Source organism: Oncorhynchus masou, chromosome 1 (genome assembly GCF_036934945.1).
Source record: "Oncorhynchus masou masou isolate Uvic2021 chromosome 1, UVic_Omas_1.1, whole genome shotgun sequence".
NCBI lineage: Eukaryota > Metazoa > Chordata > Actinopteri > Salmoniformes > Salmonidae > Oncorhynchus > Oncorhynchus masou.
The window spans coordinates 78,594,729-78,617,579 of record NC_088212.1 but is presented as its reverse complement, the minus strand read 5'-3'; positions in this window follow the sequence as shown (position 1 = coordinate 78,617,579).

Sequence of the window (22,851 nt, the reverse complement as noted above, 5' to 3'; positions counted from 1 at the left end):
TCTTCCTATAGTTCTCTCTCTCTCTCTCTCTGCCCTCTTCCTATAGTTCTCTCTCTCTGTGCCCTCCTCCTATAGCTCTTTCTCTCTCTGTGCCCTATTCCTATAGTTATCTCTCTCTGTGCCCTCTTCTTATAGTTCTCTCTCTCTCTGTGCCCTATTCCTATAGTTCTCTCTCTCTGTGCCCTATTCCTATAGTTCTCTCTCTCTGTGCCCTCTCACTATATTTTTTTTCTCTCTCTGTGCCCTCTTCCTATAGTTCTCTCTCTCACTAGCCCTCTTCCTATAGTTCTCTCTCTCACTAGCCCTCTTCCTATAGTTCTCTCTCTCACTGTGCCCTCTTCCTATAGTTCTCTCTCTCTCTCTCTGTGCCCTCTTCCTATAGTTCTCTCTCTCTCTCTGTGCCCTATTCCTATAGTTCTCTCTCTCTGTGCCCTCTTATAGTTCTCTCTCTCTCTGTGTCCTCTTCCTATAGTTCTCTCTCTCTCTCTGTGCCCTATTCATATAGCTCTCTCTCTCTGTGCCCTCTTCTTATAGTTCTCTCTCTCTCTGTGCCCTCTTCCTATAGTTCTCTCTCTCTCTCTCTCTGCCCTCTTCCTATAGTTCTCTCTCTCTGTGCCCTCCTCCTATAGCTCTTTCTCTCTCTGTGCCCTATTCCTATAGTTATCTCTCTCTGTGCCCTAACTTATAGTTCTCTCTCTCTCTGTGCCCTATTCCTATAGTTCTCTCTCTCTGTGCCCTATTCCTATAGTTCTCTCTCTCTGTGCCCTCTCACTATATATTTTTTTCTCTATCTGTGCCCTCTTCCTATAGTTCTCTCTCTCACTAGCCCTCTTCCTATAGTTCTCTCTCTCACTGTGCCCTCTTCCTATAGTTCTCTCTCTCTCTCTCTGTGCCCTCTTCCTATAGTTCTCTCTCTCTCTCTGTGCCCTATTCCTATAGTTCTCTCTCTCTGTGCCCTCTTATAGTTCTCTCTCTCTGTGCCCTCTTCCTATAGTTCTCTCTCTCTCTCTGTGCCCTATTCATATAGCTCTCTCTCTCTGTGCCCTCTTCTTATAGTTCTCTCTCTCTGTGCCCTCTTCCTATAGTTCTCTCTCTCTCTCTCTGCACTCTTCCTATAGTTCTCTCTCTCTGTGCCCTCCTCCTATAGCTCTTTCTCTCTCTGTGCCCTATTCCTCTAGTTATCTCTCTCTGTGCCCTCTTCTTATAGTTCTCTCTCTCTCTGTGCCCTATTCCTATAGTTCTCTCTCTCCGTGCCCTATTCCTATAGTTCTCTCTCTCTGTGCCCTCTCACTATATTTTTTTCTCTCTCTCTGTGCCCTCTTCCTATAGTTCTCTCTCTCTGTTCCCTCTTCTTATAGTTCTCTCTCTCTCTGTGCCCTATTCCTATAGTTCTCTCTCTCTGTGCCGTATTCCTATAGTTCTCTCTCTCTCTGTGCCCTCTTCCTATAGTTCTCTCTCTCCCTGTGCCCTATTCCTATAGGTCTCTCTCTCTGTGCCCTCTTCCTATAGGTCTCTCTCTCTGTGCCCGCTTCCGATAGTTCTCTCTCTCACTGTGCCCTCTTCCTATAGTTCTCTCTCTCTCTCTCTCTCTCTCTCTCTCTCTGTCTCTCTGTGCCCTCTTCCTTTAATTCTCTCTCTCTCTGTGCCCTCTTCCTATAGGTCTCTCTCTCTGTGCCCGCTTCCTATAGTTCTCTCTCTCACTGTGCCCTCTTCCTATAGTTCTCTCTCTCTCTCTCTCTCTCTCTCTCTCTCTCTCTGTCTCTCTGTGCCCTCTTCCTTTAATTCTCTCTCTCTCTCTCTGTGCCCTCTTCCTATAGTTCTCTCTCACTGTGCCCTCTTCCTATAGTTCTCTCTCCCTCTCTGCCCTCTTCCTATAGTTCTCTCTCTCTGTGCCCTCTTCCTATAGTAATCTCTCTCACTGTGCCCTCTTCGTATCGTTCTCTCTCTCACTGTGCCCTCTTCGTATCGTTCTCTCTCTCTCTGTGCCCTCTTCCTATAGTTCTCTCTCTCTCTGTGCCCTCTTCTTATAGTTCTCTCTCTCTCTGTGCCCTCTTCCTATAGTTCTCTCTCTCTCTCTGTGCCCTATTCATATAGCTCTCTCTCTCTGTGCCCTCTTCTTATAGTTCTCTCTCTCTCTGTGCCCTATTCCTATAGTTCTCTCTCTCTCTCTCTGTGCCCTCTTCCTATAGTTCTCTCTCTCTGTGCCCTCCTCCTATAGTTCTTTCTCTCTCTGTGCCCTCTTCCTATAGTTCTCTCTCTCTCTGTGCCCTCCTCCTATAATTCTTTTTCTCTCTGTGCCCTATTCCTATAGTTCTCTCTCCCTGTGCCCTCTTCCTATAGTTCTCTCTCCCTCTGTGCCCTCTTCCTATAGTAATCTCTCTCACTGTGCCCTCTTCCTATAGTTATCTCTCTCTGTGCCCTCTTCCTATAGTTCTCTCTCTCTCTGTGCCCTCTTCCTATAGTTCTCTCTCTCTGTTCCCTCTTCTTATAGTTCTCTCTCTCTCTGTGCCCTATTCCTATAGTTCTCTCTCTCTGTGCCCTCTTCCTATAGTTATCTCTCCCTGTGCCCTCTTCCTATAGTTCTCTCTCCCTCTGTGCCCTCTTCCTATAGTAATCTCTCTCACTGTGCCCTCTTCCTATAGTTCTCTCTCTCTCTGCCCTCTTCCTATAGTTCTCTCTCCCTGTGCCCTCTTCCTATAGTTCTCTCTCCCTCTGTGCCCTCTTCCTATAGTAATCTCTCTCACTGTGCCCTCTTCCTATAGTTCTCTCTCTCTCTGCCCTCTTCCTATAGTTCTCTCTCTCTCTGCCCTCTTCCTATAGTTCTCTCTCTCTGTGCCCTCTTCCTATAGTTCTCTCTCTCACTGTGCCCTCTTCCTATAGTTCTCTCTCTCACTGTGCCCTCTTCCTATAGTTCTCTCTCTCTCTCTCTGTGCCCTATTCCTATAGTTCTCTCTCTCTGTGCCGTATTCCTATAGTTCTCTCTCTCTCTGTGCACTCTTCCTATAGTTCTCTCTCTCCCTGTGCCCTATTCCAATAGGTCTCTCTCTCTGTGCCCGCTTCCTATAGTTCTCTCTCTCACTGTGCCCTCTTCCTATAGGTCTCTCTCTCTGTGCCCGCTTCCTATAGTTCTCTCTCTCTGTTCCCTCTTCTTATAGTTCTCTCTCTCTGTGCCCTATTCCTATAGTTCTCTCTCTCTGTGCCCTCTTCCTATAGTTCTCTCTCCCTGTGCCCTCTTCCTATAGTTCTCTCTCCCTCTGTGCCCTCTTCCTATAGTAATCTCTCTCACTGTGCCCTCTTCCTATAGTTCTCTCTCTCTCTGCCCTCTTCCTATAGTTCTCTCTCCCTGTGCCCTCTTCCTATAGTTCTCTCTCCCTCTGTGCCCTCTTCCTATAGTAATCTCTCTCACTGTGCCCTCTTCCTATAGTTCTCTCTCTCTCTGCCCTCTTCCTATAGTTCTCTCTCTCTCTGCCCTCTTCCTATAGTTCTCTCTCTCTGTGCCCTCTTCCTATAGTTCTCTCTCTCTGTGCCCTCTTCCTATTGTTCTCTCTCTCTGTTCCCTCTTCTTATAGTTCTCTCTCTCTCTGTGCCCTATTCCTATAGTTCTCTCTCTCTGTGCCGTATTCCTATAGTTCTCTCTCTCTCTGTGCACTCTTCCTATAGTTCTCTCTCTCCCTGTGCCCTATTCCTATAGGTCTCTCTCTCTGTGCCCGCTTCCTATAGTTCTCTCTCACTGTGCCCTCTTCCTATAGGTCTCTCTCTCTGTGCCCGCTTCCTATAGTTCTCTCTCTCACTGTGCCCTCTTCCTATAGTTCTCTCTCTCTCTCTCTCTCTCTCTCTGTCTCTCTGTGCCCTCTTCCTTTAATTCTCTCTCTCTCTCTCTCTGTGCCCTCTTCCTATAGTTCTCTCTCACTGTGCCCTCTTCCTATAGTTCTCTCTCCCTCTCTGCCCTCTTCCTATAGTTCTCTCTCTCTGTGCCCTCTTCCTATAGTAATCTCTCTCACTGTGCCCTCTTCGTATCGTTCTCTCTCTCACTGTGCCCTCTTCGTATCGTTCTCTCTCTCTCTGTGCCCTCTTCCTATAGTTCTCTCTCTCTCTGTGCCCTCTTCTTATAGTTCTCTGTCTCTCTGTGCCCTCTTCCTATAGTTCTCTCTCTCTCTCTGTGCCCTATTCATATAGCTCTCTCTCTCTGTGCCCTCTTCTTATAGTTCTCTCTCTCTCTGTGCCCTATTCCTATAGTTCTCTCTCTCTCTCTCTCTCTCTGTGCCCTCTTCCTATAGTTCTCTCTCTCTGTGCCCTCCTCCTATAGTTATTTTTCTCTCTGTGCCCTATTCCTATAGTTCTCTCTCTCACTGTGCCCTCTTCCTATAGGTCTCTCTCTCTGTGCCCGCTTCCTATAGTTCTCTCTCTCTGTTCCCTCTTCTTATAGTTCTCTCTCTCTGTGCCCTATTCCTATAGTTCTCTCTCTCTGTGCCCTCTTCCTATAGTTCTCTCTCCCTGTGCCCTCTTCCTATAGTTCTCTCTCCCTCTGTGCCCTCTTCCTATAGTAATCTCTCTCACTGTGCCCTCTTCCTATAGTTCTCTCTCTCTCTGCCCTCTTCCTATAGTTCTCTCTCCCTGTGCCCTCTTCCCATAGTTCTCTCTCCCTCTGTGCCCTCTTCCTATAGTAATCTCTCTCACTGTGCCCTCTTCCTATAGTTCTCTCTCTCTCTGCCCTCTTCCTATAGTTCTCTCTCTCTCTGCCCTCTTCCTATAGTTCTCTCTCTCTGTGCCCTCTTCCTATAGTTCTCTCTCTCTGTGCCCTCTTCCTATTGTTCTCTCTCTCTGTTCCCTCTTCTTATAGTTCTCTCTCTCTCTGTGCCCTATTCCTATAGTTCTCTCTCTCTGTGCCGTATTCCTATAGTTCTCTCTCTCTCTGTGCACTCTTCCTATAGTTCTCTCTCTCCCTGTGCCCTATTCCTATAGGTCTCTCTCTCTGTGCCCGCTTCCTATAGTTCTCTCTCTCACTGTGCCCTCTTCCTATAGTTCTCTCTCTCTCTCTCTCTCTCTCTCTGTCTCTCTGTGCCCTCTTCCTTTAATTCTCTCTCTCTCTCTCTCTGTGCCCTCTTCCTATAGTTCTCTCTCACTGTGCCCTCTTCCTATAGTTCTCTCTCCCTCTCTGCCCTCTTCCTATAGTTCTCTCTCTCTGTGCCCTCTTCCTATAGTAATCTCTCTCACTGTGCCCTCTTCGTATCGTTCTCTCTCTCACTGTGCCCTCTTCGTATCGTTCTCTCTCTCTCTGTGCCCTCTTCCTATAGTTCTCTCTCTCTCTGTGCCCTCTTCTTATAGTTCTCTGTCTCTCTGTGCCCTCTTCCTATAGTTCTCTCTCTCTCTCTGTGCCCTATTCATATAGCTCTCTCTCTCTGTGCCCTCTTCTTATAGTTCTCTCTCTCTCTGTGCCCTATTCCTATAGTTCTCTCTCTCTCTCTCTCTCTGTGCCCTCTTCCTATAGTTCTCTCTCTCTGTGCCCTCCTCCTATAGTTATTTTTCTCTCTGTGCCCTATTCCTATAGTTCTCTCTCTCTGTGCCCTCTTCCTATAGTTCTCTCTCTCTGTTCCCTCTTCCTATAGTTCTCTCTCTCTCTGTGCCCTCTCACTATAGTTTTTCTCTCTCTCTGTGCCCTCTTCCTATAGTTCTCTCTCTCACTGGGCACTCTTCCTATAGTTCTCTCTCTCACTGTGCCCTCTTCCTATAGTTCTCTCTCTCACTGTGCCCTCTTCCTATAGTTCTCTCTCTCTCTCTGTGCCCTCTTCCTATAGTTCTCTCTCTCTCTCTGTGCCCTATTCCTATAGTTCTCTCTCTCTCTGTGCCCTCTTCCTATAGTTCTCTCTCTCTCTCTGTGCCCTATTCATATAGCTCTCTCTCTCTGTGCCCTCTTCTTATAGTTCTCTCTCTATCTGTGCCCTCTTCCTATAGTTCTCTCTCTCTCTCTCTGCCCTCTTCCTATAGTTCTCTCTCTCTGTGCCCTCCTCCTATAGCTCTTTCTCTCTCTGTGCCCTATTCCTCTAGTTATCTCTCTCTGTGCCCTCTTCTTATAGTTCTCTCTCTCTCTGTGCCCTATTCCTATAGTTCTCTCTCTCTGTGCCCTATTCCTATAGTTCTCTCTCTCTGTGCCCTCTCACTATATTTTTTTCTCTCTCTCTGTGCCCTCTTCCTATAGTTCTCTCTCTCAATGTGCCCTCTTCCTATAGTCTTCTCTCTCTCTGTGCCCTCTTCCTATAGTTCTCTCTCTCTGTTCCCTCTTCTTATAGTTCTCTCTCTCTCTGTGCCCTATTCCTATAGTTCTCTCTCTCTGTGCCGTATTCCTATAGTTCTCTCTCTCTCTGTGCCCTCTTCCTATAGTTCTCTCTCTCCCTGTGCCCTATTCCTATAGGTCTCTCTCTCTCTGTGCCCGCTTCCTATAGTTCTCTCTCTCACTGTGCCCTCTTCCTATAGGTCTCTCTCTCTGTGCCCGCTTCCTATAGTTCTCTCTCTCACTGTGCCCTCTTCCTATAGTTCTCTCTCTCTCTCTCTCTCTCTCTCTCTCTCTCTCTCTCTCTCTGTCTCTCTGTGCCCTCTTCCTTTAATTCTCTCTCTCTCTCTCTCTCTGTGCCCTCTTCCTATAGTTCTCTCTCACTGTGCCCTCTTCCTATAGTTCTCTATCCCTCTCTGCCCTCTTCCTATAGTTCTCTCTCTCTGTGCCCTCTTCCTATAGTAATCTCTCTCACTGTGCCCTCTTCGTATCGTTCTCTCTCTCACTGTGCCCTCTTCGTATCGTTCTCTCTCTCTCTGTGCCCTCTTCCTATAGTTCTCTCTCTCTCTGTGCCCTCTTCTTATAGTTCTCTCTCTCTCTGTGCCCTCTTCCTATAGTTCTCTCTCTCTCTCTGTGCCCTATTCATATAGCTCTCTCTCTCTGTGCCCTCTTCTTATAGTTCTCTCTCTCTCTGTGCCCTATTCCTATAGTTCTCTCTCTCTCTCTCTGTGCCCTCTTCCTATAGTTCTCTCTCTCTGTGCCCTCCTCCTATAGTTCTTTCTCTCTCTGTGCCCTCTTCCTATAGTTCTCTCTCTCTGTGCCCTCCTCCTATAGTTCTTTTTCTCTCTGTGCCCTATTCCTATAGTTATCTCTCTCTGTGCCCTCTTCTTATAGTTCTCTCTCTCTCTCTGTGCCCTATTCCTATAGTTCTCTCTCTCTGTGCCCTCTTCCTATAGTTCTCTCTCTCTGTTCCCTCTTCCTATAGTTCTCTCTCTCTCTGTGCCCTCTCACTATAGTTTTTTCTCTCTCTCTGTGCCCTCTTCCTATAGTTCTCTCTCTCACTGGGCACTCTTCCTATAGTTCTCTCTCTCACTGTGCCCTCTTCCTATAGTTCTCTCTCTCACTGTGCCCTCTTCCTATAGTTCTCTCTCTCTCTCTGTGCCCTCTTCCTATAGTTCTCTCTCTCTCTCTGTGCCCTATTCCTATAGTTCTCTCTCTCTGTGCCCTCTTATAGTTCTCTCTCTCTCTGTGCCCTCTTCCTATAGTTCTCTCTCTTTCTCTGTGCCCTATTCATATAGCTCTCTCTCTCTGTGCCCTCTTCTTATAGTTCTCTCTCTCTCTGTGGCCTCTTACTATAGTTCTCTCTCTCTCTCTCTCTGCCCTCTTCCTATAGTTCTCTCTCTCTGTGCCCTCCTCCTATAGCTCTTTCTCTCTCTGTGCCCTATTCCTATAGTTATCTCTCTCTGTGCCCTCTTCTTATAGTTCTCTCTCTCTCTGTGCCCTATTCCTATAGTTCTCTCTCTCTGTGCCCTATTCCTATAGTTCTCTCTCTCTGTGCCCTCTCACTATATTTTTTTTTCTCTCTCTGTGCCCTCTTCCTATAGTTCTCTCTCTCACTAGCCCTCTTCCTATAGTTCTCTCTCTCTCTCTCTCTGCCCTCTTCCTATAGTTCTCTCTCTCTGTGCCCTCCTCCTATAGCTCTTTCTCTCTCTGTGCCCTATTCCTATAGTTATCTCTCTCTGTGCCCTCTTCTTATAGTTCTCTCTCTCTCTGTGCCCTATTCCTATAGTTCTCTCTCTCTGTGCCCTATTCCTATAGTTCTCTCTCTCTGTGCCCTCTCACTATATTTTTTTCTCTCTCTGTGCCCTCTTCCTATAGTTCTCTCTCTCACTAGCCCTCTTCCTATAGTTCTCTCTCTCACTAGCCCTCTTCCTATAGTTCTCTCTCTCACTGTGCCCTCTTCCTATAGTTCTCTCTCTCTCTCTCTGTGCCCTCTTCCTATAGTTCTCTCTCTCTCTCTGTGCCCTATTCCTATAGTTCTCTCTCTCTGTGCCCTCTTATAGTTCTCTCTCTCTCTGTGCCCTCTTCCTATAGTTCTCTCTCTCTCTCTGTGCCCTATTCATATAGCTCTCTCTCTCTGTGCCCTCTTCTTATAGTTCTCTCTCTCTCTGTGCCCTCTTCCTATAGTTCTCTCTCTCTCTCTCTGCCCTCTTCCTATAGTTCTCTCTCTCTGTGCCCTCCTCCTATAGCTCTTTCTCTCTCTGTGCCCTATTCCTCTAGTTATCTCTCTCTGTGCCCTCTTCTTATAGTTCTCTCTCTCTCTGTGCCCTATTCCTATAGTTCTCTCTCTCTGTGCCCTATTCCTATAGTTCTCTCTCTCTGTGCCCTCTCACTATATTTTTTCTCTCTCTCTGTGCCCTCTTCCTATAGTTCTCTCTCTCTGTTCCCTCTTCTTATAGTTCTCTCTCTCTCTGTGCCCTATTCCTATAGTTCTCTCTCTCTGTGCCGTATTCCTATAGTTCTCTCTCTCTCTGTGCCCTCTTCCTATAGTTCTCTCTCTCCCTGTGCCCTATTCCTATAGGTCTCTCTCTCTGTGCCCTCTTCCTATAGGTCTCTCTCTCTGTGCCCGCTTCCTATAGTTCTCTCTCTCACTGTGCCCTCTTCCTATAGTTCTCTCTCTCTCTCTCTCTCTCTCTCTCTCTCTCTCTCTCTGTCTCTCTGTGCCCTCTTCCTTTAATTCTCTCTCTCTCTCTCTGTGCCCTCTTCCTATAGGTCTCTCTCTCTGTGCCCGCTTCCTATAGTTCTCTCTCTCACTGTGCCCTCTTCCTATAGTTCTCTCTCTCTCTCTCTCTCTCTCTCTGTCTCTCTGTGCCCTCTTCCTTTAATTCTCTCTCTCTCTCTGTGCCCGCTTCCTATAGTTCTCTCTCTCACTGTGCCCTCTTCCTATAGTTCTCTCTCCCTCTCTGCCCTCTTCCTATAGTTCTCTCTCTCTGTGCCCTCTTCCTATAGTAATCTCTCTCACTGTGCCCTCTTCGTATCGTTCTCTCTCTCACTGTGCCCTCTTCGTATCGTTCTCTCTCTCTCTGTGCCCTCTTCCTATAGTTCTCTCTCTCTCTGTGCACTCTTCTTATAGTTCTCTCTCTCTCTGTGCCCTATTCCTATAGTTCTCTCTCTCTCTCTCTGTGCCCTCTTCCTATAGTTCTCTCTCTCTGTGCCCTCCTCCTATAGTTCTTTCTCTCTCTGTGCCCTCTTCCTATAGTTCTCTCTCTCTGTGCCCTCCTCCTATAATTCTTTTTCTCTCTGTGCCCTATTCCTATAGTTCTCTCTCTCTGTGCCCTCTTCCTATAGTTCTCTCTATCTGTTCCCTCTTCCTATAGTTCTCTCTCTCTCTGTGCCCTCTCACTATAGTTTTTTCTCTCTCTCTGTGCCCTCTTCCTATAGTACTCTCTCTCACTGGGCACTCTTCCTATAGTTCTCTCTCTCACTGTGCCCTCTTCCTATAGTTCTCTCTCTCACTGTGCCCTCTTACTATAGTTCTCTCTCTCTCTCTCTGTGCCCTCTTCCTATAGTTCTCTCTCTCTCTCTGTGCCCTATTCCTATAGTTCTCTCTCTCACTGGGCACTCTTCCTATAGTTCTCTCTCTCACTGTGCCCTATTCCTATAGTTCTCTCTCTCTGTGCCCTCTTATAGTTCTCTCTCTCTCTGTGCCCTCTTCCTATAGTTCTCTCTCTCTCTCTGTGCCCTATTCATATAGCTCTCTCTCTCTGTGCCCTCTTCTTATAGTTCTCTCTCTCTCTCTGCCCTCTTCCTATAGTTCTCTCTCTCTGTGCCCTCCTCCTATAGCTCTTTCTCTCTCTGTGCCCTATTCCTCTAGTTATCTCTCTCTGTGCCCTCTTCTTATAGTTCTCTCTCTCTCTGTGCCCTATTCCTATAGTTCTCTCTCTCTGTGCCCTATTCCTATAGTTCTCTCTCTCTGTGCCCTCTCACTATATTTTTTTCTCTCTCTCTGTGCCCTCTTCCTATAGTTCTCTCTCTCTGTTCCCTCTTCTTATAGTTCTCTCTCTCTGTGCCCTATTCCTATAGTTCTCTCTCTCTGTGCCGTATTCCTATAGTTCTCTCTCTCTGTGCCCTCTTCCTATAGTTCTCTCTCTCCCTGTGCCCTATTCCTATAGGTCTCTCTCTCTGTGCCCTCTTCCTATAGGTCTCTCTCTCTGTGCCCGCTTCCTATAGTTCTCTCTCTCACTGTGCCCTCTTCCTATAGTTCTCTTCTCTCTCTCTCTCTCTCTCTCTCTCTCTCTCTCTGTCTCTCTGTGCCCTCTTCCTTTAATTCTCTCTCTCTCTCTGTGCCCTCTTCCTATAGGTCTCTCTCTCTGTGCCCGCTTCCTATAGTTCTCTCTCTCACTGTGCCCTCTTCCTATAGTTCTCTCTCTCTCTCTCTCTCTCTCTCTGTCTCTCTGTGCCCTCTTCCTTTAATTCTCTCTCTCTCTCTGTGCCCGCTTCCTATAGTTCTCTCTCTCACTGTGCCCTCTTCCTATAGTTCTCTCTCCCTCTCTGCCCTCTTCCTATAGTTCTCTCTCTCTGTGCCCTCTTCCTATAGTAATCTCTCTCACTGTGCCCTCTTCGTATCGTTCTCTCTCTCACTGTGCCCTCTTCGTATCGTTCTCTCTCTCTCTGTGCCCTCTTCCTATAGTCTCTCTCTCTGTGCACTCTTCTTATAGTTCTCTCTCTCTCTGTGCCCTATTCCTATAGTTCTCTCTCTCTGTGCCCTCTTCCTATAGTTCTCTCTCTCTGTGCCCTCCTCCTATAGTTCTTTCTCTCTCTGTGCCCTCTTCCTATAGTTCTCTCTCTCTGTGCCCTCCTCCTATAATTCTTTTTCTCTCTGTGCCCTATTCCTATAGTTCTCTCTCTCTGTGCCCTCTTCCTATAGTTCTCTCTATCTGTTCCCTCTTCCTATAGTTCTCTCTCTCTCTGTGCCCTCTCACTATAGTTTTTTCTCTCTCTCTGTGCCCTCTTCCTATAGTACTCTCTCTCACTGGGCACTCTTCCTATAGTTCTCTCTCTCACTGTGCCCTCTTCCTATAGTTCTCTCTCTCACTGTGCCCTCTTACTATAGTTCTCTCTCTCTCTCTGTGCCCTCTTCCTATAGTTCTCTCTCTCTCTCTGTGCCCTATTCCTATAGTTCTCTCTCTCACTGGGCACTCTTCCTATAGTTCTCTCTCTCACTGTGCCCTATTCCTATAGTTCTCTCTCTCTGTGCCCTCTTATAGTTCTCTCTCTCTCTGTGCCCTCTTCCTATAGTTCTCTCTCTCTCTGTGCCCTATTCATATAGCTCTCTCTCTCTGTGCCCTCTTCTTATAGTTCTCTCTCTCTCTGTGCCCTCTTCCTATAGTTCTCTCTCTCTCTCTCTCTGCCCTCTTCCTATAGTTCTCTCTCTCTGTGCCCTCCTCCTATAGCTCTTTCTCTCTCTGTGCCCTATTCCTATAGTTATATCTCTCTGTGCCCTCTTCTTATAGTTCTCTCTCTCTCTGTGCCCTATTCCTATAGTTCTCTCTCTCTGTGCCCTATTCCTATAGTTCTCTCTCTCTGTGCCCTCTCACTATATTTTTTTCTCTCTCTCTGTGCCCTCTTCCTATAGTTCTCTCTCTCACTAGCCCTCTTCCTATAGTTCTCTCTCTCACTAGCCCTCTTCCTATAGTTCTCTCTCTCTCTGTGCCCTCTTCCTATAGTTCTCTCTCTCTGTGCCCTCTTCCTATAGTTCTCTCTCTCTGTTCCCTCTTCCTATAGTTCTCTCTCTCTGTGCCCTCTCACTATAGTTTTTTCTCTCTCTCTGTGCCCTCTTCCTATAGTTCTCTCTCTCACTGGGCACTCTTCCTATAGTTCTCTCTCTCACTGTGCCCTCTTCCTATAGTTCTCTCTCTCACTGTGCCCTCTTCCTATAGTTCTCTCTCTCTCTCTCTGTGCCCTCTTCCTATAGTTCTCTCTCTCTCTCTGTGCCCTATTCCTATAGTTCTCTCTCTCTGTGCCCTCTTATAGTTCTCTCTCTCTCTGTGCCCTCTTCCTATAGTTCTCTCTCTCTCTCTGTGCCCTATTCATATAGCTCTCTCTCTCTGTGCCCTCTTCCTATAGTTCTCTCTCTCTCTGTGCCCTCTTCCTATAGTTCTCTCTCTCTCTCTCTGCCCTCTTCCTATAGTTCTCTCTCTCTGTGCCCTCCTCATATAGCTCTTTCTCTCTCTGTTCCCTATTCCTATAGTTATCTCTCTCTGTGCCCTCTTCTTATAGTTCTCTCTCTCTCTGTGCCCTATTCCTACAGTTCTCTCTCTCTGTGCCCTATTCCTATAGTTCTCTCTCTCTGTGCCCTCTCACTATATTTTTTTCTCTCTCTCTGTGCCCTCTTCCTATAGTTCTCTCTCTCACTAGCCCTCTTCCTATAGTTCTCTCTCTCACTAGCCCTCTTCCTATAGTTCTCTCTCTCACTGTGCCCTCTTCCTATAGTTCTCTCTCTCTCTGTGCCCTCTTCCTATAGTTCTCTCTCTCTCTCTGTGCCCTATTCATATAGTTCTCTCTCTCTGTGCCCTCTTATAGTTCTCTCTCTCTGTGCCCTATTCCTATAGTTCTCTCTCTCTGTGCCCTCTTATAGTTCTCTCTCTCTGTGCCCTCTTCCTATAGTTCTCTCTCTCTCTCTGTGCCCTATTCATATAGCTCTCTCTCTCTGTGCCCTCTTCTTATAGTTCTCTCTCTCTCTGTGCCCTCTTCCTATAGTTCTCTCTCTCTCTCTCTGCCCTCTTCCTATAGTTCTCTCTCTCTGTGCCCTCCTCCTATAGCTCTTTCTCTCTCTGTGCCCTATTCCTATAGTTATTTCTCTCTGTGCCCTCTTCTTATAGTTCTCTCTCTCTCTGTGCCCTATTCATATAGTTCTCTCTCTCTGTGCCCTATTCCTATAGTTCTCTCTCTCTGTGCCCTCTTCCTATAGTTTTCTCTCTCTCTGTGACCTCTTCCTATAGTTCTCTCTCTCACTGTGCCCTCTTCCTATAGTTCTCTTTCTCTGTGCCCTCTTCCTATAGTTCTCTCTCTCTGTGCCCTCTTCCTGTAGTTCTCTCTCTCTCTCTCTGTGCCCTCTTCCTATAGTTCTCTCTCTCTGTGCCCTCTTCCTGTAGTTCTCTCTCTCTCTCTCTCTGTGCCCTCTTCCTATAGTTCTCTCTCACTGTGCCCTCTTCCTATAGTTCACTCTCTCTGTGTGCCCTCTTCCTATAGTTCTCTCTCCCTCTGTGCCCTCTTCCTATAGTTCTCGCTCTTTGTGCCCTCTTCCTATAGTTCTCTCTCTCTCACTGTGCCCTCTTTGTATCATTCTCTCTCTCTGTGCCCTCTTCCTATAGTTCTCTCTCTCTGTGCCCTCTTCCTATAGTTCTCTCTCTCTGTGCCCTCTTCCTATAGTTCTCTCTCTCACTGTGCCCTCTTCCTATAGTTCTCTCTCTCTCTCTGTGCCCTCTTCCTGTAGTGCTCTCTCTCTCTCTCTGCCTCTCTCACTGTGCCCTCTTTCTCTCTCTCACTGTGTCCTCTTCCTATAGTTCTCTCTCTCTCCCTGTGCCCTATTCCTATAGTTCTCTCTCTCTCTGTGCCCTATTCCTATAGTTCTCTCTCTCTGTGCCCTCTTCTTATAGTTCTCTCTCTCTCTCTGTGCCCTCTTCCTATAATTCTCTCTCTCTCTGTGCCCTCTTCCTATAGCTCTCTCTCTGTGCCCTCTTCCTATAGTTCTCTCTCTCACTGTGCCCTCTTCCTATAGTTCTCTCTCTCTCTGTGCCCTCTTCCTGTAGTGCTCTCTCTCTCTCTCTCACTGTGCCCTCTTCCTATAATTCTCTCTCTCACTGTGTCCTCTTCCTATAGTTCTCTCTCTCTCCCTGTGCCCTATTCCTATAGTTCTCTCTCTCTGTGCCCTATTCCTATAGTTCTCTCTCTCTGTGCCCTCTTCTTATAGTTCTCTCTCTCTCTGTGCCCTCTTCCTATAGTTCTCTCTCTCTCTGTGCCCTCTTCCTATAGTTCTCTCTCTCTGTGCCCTCTTCCTACAGTTCTCTGTCCTCCTCTGTGCCCTCTTCCTATAGTTCTCTCTCTCTGTTCCCTCTTCCTATAGTTCTCTCTCTCTCTGTGCCATCTCACTATAGTTTTTTCTCTCTCTCTGTGCCCTCTTCCTATAGTTCTCTCTCTCACTGTGCCCTCTTCCTATAGTTCTCTCTCTCACTGTGCCCTCTTCCTATAGTTCTCTCTCTCACTGTGCCCTCTTCCTATAGTTCTCTCTCTCACTGTGCCCTCTTCCTATAGTTCTCTCTCTCTGTGCCCTCTTCCTATAGTCATCTCTCTCACTGTGCCCTCTTCGTATCATTCTCTCTCTCACTGTGCCCTCTTCGTATCGTTCTCTCTCTCTCTGTGCCCTCTTCCTGTAGTTCTCTCTCTGTCTCTGTGCCCTCTTCTTATAGTTCTCTCTCTCTCTCTGTGCCCTCTTCCTATAGTTCTCTCTCTCTCTCTGTGTGCCCTCTTCCTATAGTTCTCTCTCTCTGTGCCCTCTTCCTATAGTTCTCTCTCTCACTGTGCCCTCTTCCTATAGTTCTCTCTCTCTCTCTGTGCCCTCTTCCTGTAGTGCTCTCTCTCTCTCTCTCTCACTGTGCCCTCTTCCTATAGTTCTCTCTCTCACTGTGCCCTCTTCCTATAGTTCTCTCTCTCTCCCTGTGCCCTATTCCTATAGTTCTCTCTCTCTGTGCCCTATTCCTATAGTTCTCTCTCTCTGTGCCCTCTTCTTATAGTTCTCTCTCTCTCTCTGTGCCCTCTTCCTATAGTTCTCTCTCTCTCTGTGCCCTCTTCCTATAGTTCTCTCTCACTGTGCCCTCTTCCTATAGTTCTCTCTCTTTGTGCCCTCTTCCTATAGTTCTCTCTCTCTCTGTGCCCTCTTCCTACAGTTCTCTGTCCTCCTCTGTGCCCTCTTCCTATAGTTCTCTCTCTCTGTGCCCTATTCATATAGCTCTCTCTCTCTGTGCCCTCTTCTTATAGTTCTCTCTCTCTCTGTGCCCTCTTCCTATAGTTCTCTCTCTCTGTGCCCTCCTCCTATAGTTCTTTCTCTCTCTGTGCCCTCTTCCTATAGTTCTCTCTCTCTGCCCTCTTCCTATAGTTCTCTCTCTCTGTGCCCTCCTCCTATAGTTCTCTCTCTCTCTGTGCCCTCCTCCATTTAGTTCTCTCTCTCTCTGTTCCCTCTTCCTATAGTTCTCTACTCTCTCTCTGTGCCCTCTTCCTATAGTTCTATCAATTCAATTCAATTCAATTGAAGGGGCTTTATTCGCATGGGTAACATGTGTTAACATTGCCAAAGCAAGTAAGGTAGATAATATATAAAGTGAATTAAACAATAGAAATTAACAGTAGACATCACACATACAGAAGTTTCAAAACAATAAAGACATTACAAATGTCATATTATACATATATATACAGTGTTTTTACAATGTACAAATGGTAAAGGACACAAGATAAAATAAATAAGCATAGATATGGGTTGTATTTACAATGGTGCGTGTTCTTCACTGGTTGCCCTTTTCTCGTGGCAACAGGTCACAAATCTTGCTGCTCTGATGGCACACTGTGAAATTTCACCCAGTAGATATGGGAGTTTTTCAAAATTGGATTTGTTTTCGAAGTCTTTGTGGATCTGTGTAATCTGAGGGAAATATGTATCTTTAATAAGGTCATACATTGGGCAGGAGGTTAGGAAGTGCAGCTCAGTTTCCACCTCATTTTGTGGGCAGTGAGCACATAGTCTGTCTTCTCTTGAGAGCCATGTCTGCCTACGGCTGCCTTTCTCAATAGCAAGGCTATGCTCGCTGAGTCTGTACATAGTCAAAGCTTTCCTTAATTTTGGGTCAGTCACATTGGTCAGGTATTCTGCCGCTGTGTACTCTCTGTGTAGGGCCAAATAGCATTCTAGTTTGCTCTGTTTTTTTGTTAATTCTTTCCAATGTGTCAAGTAATTATCTTTTTGTTTTCTCATGATTTGGTTGGGTCTAATTGTGCTGCTGTCATGGGGCTCTGTAGGGTGTGTTTGTGAACAGAGCCCCAGGACCAGCTTACTTAGGGGACTCTTCTCCAGGTTCATCTCTCTGTAGGTGATGGCTTTGTTGTGGAAGGTTTGGGAATCGCTTCCTTTTAGGTGGTTATAGAATTTAACAGCTCTTTTCTGGATTTTGATAATTAGTGGGTATCGGCCTAATTCTGCTCTGCATGCATTATTTGGTGTCCTACGTTGTACACGGAGGATATTTTTGCAGAATTCTGCATGCAGAGTCTCAATTTGGCGTTTGTCCCATTTTGTGAAGTCTTGGTTGGTGAGCGGACCCCAGACCTCACAACCATAAAGGGCAATGGGCTCTATGACTGATTCAAGTATTTTTAGCCAAATCCTTATTGGTATGTTGAAATTTATGTTCCTTTTGATGGCATAGAATGCCCTTCTTGCCTTGTCTCTCAGATCTTTCACAGCTTTGTGGAAGTTACTTGTGGCGCTGATGTTTAGGACAAGGTATGTATAGTTTTTTGTGTGCTCTAGGGCAACAGTGTCTAGATGGAATTTGTATTTGTGCTCCTGGTGACTGGACCTTTTTTGGAACACCATTATTTTGGTCTTACTGAGATTTACTGTCAGGGCCCAGGTCTGCCAGAATCTGTGCATAAGATCTAGGTGCTGCTGTAGGCCCTCCTTGGTTGGTGACAGAAGCACCAGATGATCAGCAAACAGCAGACATTTGACTTCAGATTCTAGTAGGGTGAGGCCGGGTGCTGCAGACTTTTCTAGTGCCCGCGCCAGTTTGTTGATATATATGTTGAAGAGGGTGGGGCTTAAGCTGCATCCCTGTCTAACCCCACGACCCTGTGTGAAGAAATGTGTGTGTTTTTTGCCAATTTTAACTGCACACTTGTTGTTTGTGTACATGGATTTTATGATGTCGTATGTTTTACCCCCAACACCACTTTCCATCAGTTTGTATAGCAGACCCTCATGCCAAATTGAGTCGAAGGCTTTTTTGTAATCAACAAAGCATGAGAAGACTTTGCCTTTGTTTTGGTTTGTTTGGTTGTCAATTAGGGTGTGCAGGGTGAATACATGGTCTGTTGTACAGTAATTTGGTAAAAAGCCAATTTGACATTTGCTCAGTACATTGTTTTCATTGAGGAAGTGTACGAGTCTGCTGTTAATGATAATGCAGAGGATTTTCTCAAGGTTACTGTTGACGCATATTCCACGTTAGTTATTGGGGTCAAATTTGTCTCCATTTTTGTGGATTGGGGTGATCAGTCCTTGGTTCCAAATATTGGGGAAGATGCCAGAGCTAAGTATGATGTTAAAGAGTTTTAGTATAGCCAATTGGAATTTGTTGTCTGTATATTTGATCATTTCATTGAGGATACCATCAACACCACAGGCCTTTTTGGGTTGGAGGGTTTTTATTTTGTCCTGTAATTCATTCAATGTAATTGGAGAATCCAGTGGGTTCTGGTAGTCTTTAATAGTTGATTCTAAGATCTGTATTTGATCATGTATATATTTTTGCTCTTTATTCTTTGTTATAGAGCCAAAAAGATTGGAGAAGTGGTTTACCCATACATCTCCATTTTGGATAGATAATTCTTTGTGTTGTTGTTTGTTTAGTGTTTTCCAATTTTCCCAGAAGTGGTTAGAGTCTATGGATTCTTCAATTACATTGAGCTGATTTCTGACATGCTGTTCCTTCTTTTTCCGTAGTGTATTTCTGTATTGTTTTAGTGATTCACCATAGTGAAGGCGTAGACTCAGGTTTTCCGGGTCTCTATGTTTTTGGTTGGACAGGTTTCTCAATTTCTTTCTTAGATTTTTGCATTCTTCATCAAACCATTTGTCATTGTTGTTAATTTTCTTCGGTTTTCTATTTGAGATTTTTAGATTTGATAGTCTCTCTCTCACTGTGCCCTCTTCCTATAGTTCTCTCTCTCTGTGCCATCTTCCCATAGTTCTCTCTCTCTCTGTGCCCTCTTCCTATAGTTCTCTCTCTCACTGTGCCCTCTTCCTATAGTTCTCTCTCTCTCACTGTGCCCTCTTCCTATAGTTCTCTACTCTCTCACTGTGCCCTCTTCCTTTCATTCTCTCTCTCACTGTGCCCTCTTCCTATAGTTCTGTCTCTCTCTGTGCCCTCTTCCTATAGTTCTCTCTCTCACTGTGCCCTCTTCCTATAGTTCTCTTTCTCTGTGCCCTCTTCCTATAGTTCTCTCTCTCTGTGCCCTCTTCCTATAGTTCTCTCTCTCACTGTGCCCTCTTCCTATAGTTCTCTCTCTCACTGTGCCCTCTTCCTATAGTTCTCTCTCTCTCTGTGCCCTCTTCCTATAGTTTTCCCTCTCTCTGTGCCCTCTTCCTACAGTTCTCTGTCCTCCTCTGTGCCCTCTTCCTATAGTTCTCTCTCTCTCTGTGCCCTCTTACTATAGTTTTCTCTCTCTCTCTGTGCCCTCTTCCTGTAGTTCTCTCTCTCTCTCTCTCTCTCTCTCTGTGTCCTCTTCCTATAGCTCTCTCTCTCTCTGTGTACTCTTCATATACTCTTTATATTCCCCTCCTGCTAGGACATTCCTTGATATGAGGGTGGACAGGCCAGCTGGCCCTAGTGTAACAGACATATTTCTCAGGGTGCTCACTCTCTCTCTCTCTCTCTCTCTCTCTCTCTCTCTCTCTCTCTCTCTCTCTCTGCATCTGTCATTCCCCTCCCTGTGAAACATGGCCTCTGTCAATGCTCTGGCTGAATATATCACCCTCTCCCCTCCATCGCCACCCCCTCTCCCTGCCAACCCTCCCGTCGGCGCGGGTCCGTAAAGGTTTAAGCGGTTATTCCAGTCATTATTGGCTGTTAAATCTGGTGACGGTCGTAAAGGACCCGCCGGCCCCTCAATGCCTCCGAGGTCAGCTGACGGCCTGCTTTATGAGCTCCCACAGCCCTGCTCCCCTCTCCCCTCCACGCTCCAGAGGATGGTTGCAGGATGGATAGGCAGGCCGCAGACCACCATCCATTACCCCTGTCTGGGTGGAGATGCTGGGCTAACCTGTGCCTTCTGCCCACCAGCCTGCACACTATCAGCCCCATATGCATCGCTCCAGTGAGGCAGCAAGGCAGGGAGGGCGGCAGGCAGGGAGAGAGGCAGGCAGAGAGGGAGGCAGGCAGAGAGGGAGGCAGGCAGAGAGAGAGGTAGGCAGGGAGAGAGGCAGGCAGGGAGGGAGGGAGGGAGGGAGGGAGGGAGGGAGGGAGGGAGGGAGGGAGGCAGGCAGGGAGGGAGGCAGGCAGGGAGGGAGGCAGGCAGGGAGGGAGGCAGGCAGGGAGGGACGCAGCCAGGGAGGTATGCAGGGAGGGAGGCAGGGAGGGAGGCAGGCAGGAAGAGAGGTAGGCAGGGAGAGAGGCAGGCAGGGAGGGAGGCAGGCAGGGAGGGAGGCAGGCAGGGAGAGAGGCAGGCAGGGAGAGAGGCAGGCAGGGAGGGAGGCAGGCAGGGAGGCAGGCAGGGAGGGAGGCTGGCAGGGAGGGAGGGAGGCAGGCAGGGAGAGAGGCAGGCAGGGAGGTATGCAGGCAGGTAGAGAGGTAGACAGGGAGGGAGGCAGGCAGGGAGAGAGGCAGGCAGGGAGAGAGGCAGGCAGGGAGAGAGGCAGGCAGGGAGGGAGGCAGGCAGGGAGAGAGGCAGGCAGGGAGGTATGCAGGCGGGTAGAGAGGTAGGCAGGGAGGGAGGCAGGCAGGGAGAGAGGCAGGCAGGGAGAGAGGCAGGCAGGGAGAGAGGCAGGCAGGGAGAGAGGCAGGCAGGGAGAGAGGCAGGCAGGGAGGGAGGCAGGCAGGGAGAGAGGCAGGCAGGGAGGTATGCAGGCAGGTAGAGAGGTAGGGAGGGAGGCAGGCAGGGAGGGAGGCAGGCAGGGAAAAGAGGCAGGCAGGGAGAGAGGCAGGCAGGGAGAGAGGCAGGCAGGGAGAGAGGCAGGCAGGGAGAGAGGCAGGCAGGGAGAGAGGCAGGCAGGGAGAGAGGCAGGCAGGGAGAGAGGCCTTCCGGCTGGCCGTCTGATTTGTGCCTCCACATTGTATGAAGTGACTAGGCTTCTGCGGCCCACGCACAGAAAGCAACTGTCATCATAGAGATGGCAGTGAGCAATTCATCGAATTTATGGCACATTTCAAGAAATTGTCATATTTTACAATCCCATAAGCCCAGGGAGTGAGTTACTCGCACTCATATTTTCTGTCGTTTTCCCATGTTGTTCGTTGGGGTGAAATTCCCAAGTTCATCGTTGAGTTTCTGGAGTGAGCGACATCAATTTTTATTTGACTTGTTTAAAGGCTCCAGACTCATAATAAGCATTGTTATATGAGACTTCTGCTACAAGCGGCAGCAGTGCCATGTCAGGAAGAAGTCAAGGAGAGAGAGGACACGTTCTATCAATATCAGAGAATGTATTAGAACAGAAATTCATATATTTCCTGTACAGAAATCCTGATACAGATTTTGAAATGGAATATTTGATGGTCCGATACTCTGAGAAAAGAAACACATTTTTTCTCATGTGACCTTCATTTGATGGTTGTATTCCAATGAGGGACATTGTTCTTGCTGTAGCTACAGTATGTGCTAATAATTCATAGGAATTGTTATATGAGACTTCTGCTACAACTGGCAATGCCATATCATGACGAGGTCAAGAAGAGAGAGGACACTGTCACACTGCCCATTATTTGAGTTGTTTGTTTCTATGTTTTGTTTTGTCAGGGTGTGATATGAGTGGGCATTTTATGTTGCATGTCTATTTCTATGTGTTTTGGCCTGATATGGTTCTCAATCTGCGGCAGGTGTTTGTTGTTGTCTCTGATTGGGAACCATATTTAGGTAGCCTGTGTTGTATTGTGGTTCGTGGGTTATTGTCTATGTGTAGTTGCCTGTGGCTGCACTCATTGTCATAGCGTCACGTTCGTTTTGTTGTTTTTGTTGTTTTTGTTTAAGGTTTTTTCGTATATTTTGGTCATTCAATAAAAGAATGGAGTCACACCACGCTGTGCTTTGGTCTACTCCATACGACGATCGTGACACCACTGATCTTATTCATCATAACAGTAATCAACATTTGATACAACATTTGAATAGAAATATGAGGTAGTCAGATACTTTGAAAAAAGAAACACATCCCTTTGCCAAAAATATATAGATTTACCCATGTGAACCATAGTTGATGTTCTATCAATAGCTACAGTGCACGGTTATAATGAATTGTCCTGCCAATTATCCTGGTCTTCACAGAGCGATAGATTCACAGAGTAAAAGTATAGAGTAAATTGTATACAGGAAAGATAATAGGAGAAAGGGGAAGTGTGGCCTGCTCTCTGTCGTTAAAAGATCCACTCCAGAGCCATAGACCCTTGGATGTCTCTTTCCCTCTCTTCTCCTCTCTTCCTTAAAGGGTTTTTGAGGACTGTGTGTGTGCTGCTGCTGCTGCATAGCCTCTTTATTGCCAGGCCCCTGGTGACCTCACGCTGCTGAATGAAGTCATTGAGTGAACAGCATGAAGACAAACCAGCGTTCCACAGGAATGAATCAACTCCCTCACAGACAGGACTGGGAAACTGGGCGGCCATATTGGATCTAGTACAGGCTCTGCTAGGACAGAGAGAGAGTGAGGTTAAGGAGCTGGGGAGAGAGAGAGAGAGAGAGAGAGAGAGACAGACAAGCCATGTCTGAATACCCATACTTGCGTCCTAAATAGAAGGCCGTTTGAGTGTGCAAAAAAATGTAGCTTAATAGTATGCGTCATTTTGAAAATCGAGTATGCTTTAAAAAAATATGTATTTTTATTTTACCTTTATTTAACCAGGTAGGCTAGTTGAGAACAAGTTCTCATTTACAACTGCAACCTGGCCAAAATAAAGCGTAGCAGTGTGAACAACACAGTGTTACACATGGAGTTAACAATAAACAAGTCAATAACACAGTAGAAAAAATAAAAAAAGAGTCTATATACATTGTGTGCAAAATGCATTATGTGCAAATGCCCGGATGGCATGCTCTTTTCATCTTTAACAACAGCTAATCAATTAGATAGGTGGAAATGCTACCGAAATCAACGAATAGCAGGAAACAACACAATCGGCAAACAACAAAACTTATTGGAAAGATGACGAATAGTGAAGCTTCTGTGGTGGTGTTCAAATGTAGGCTAAGTAGTTTTTGTTCTCCATAAAATGATCATGAGTATTACTTCGTAGGCCACATCTTTAAAAACAGTCTTTCAAAAAAATAATTACGTGGATTTCTGTTTTCTCATTGGAAAGTGTTTATTGTTCTCTTGGCCTTCGTCAGAGCTTTTAAACTAAATACTAAACCATCTTCTGATTTCTGAGTTTCTGCACCGGGAACTCAGGATGTGGCTGTGTTAATGATGTCATGTTCACCAGGTCTTCTGATTTCTGAGTTTCTGCACCGGGGACTCAGCATGTGGCTGTGTTAATGATGTCATGTTCACCAGGCCTTCTGATTTCTGAGTTTCTGCACCGGGGACTCAGGATGTGGCTGTG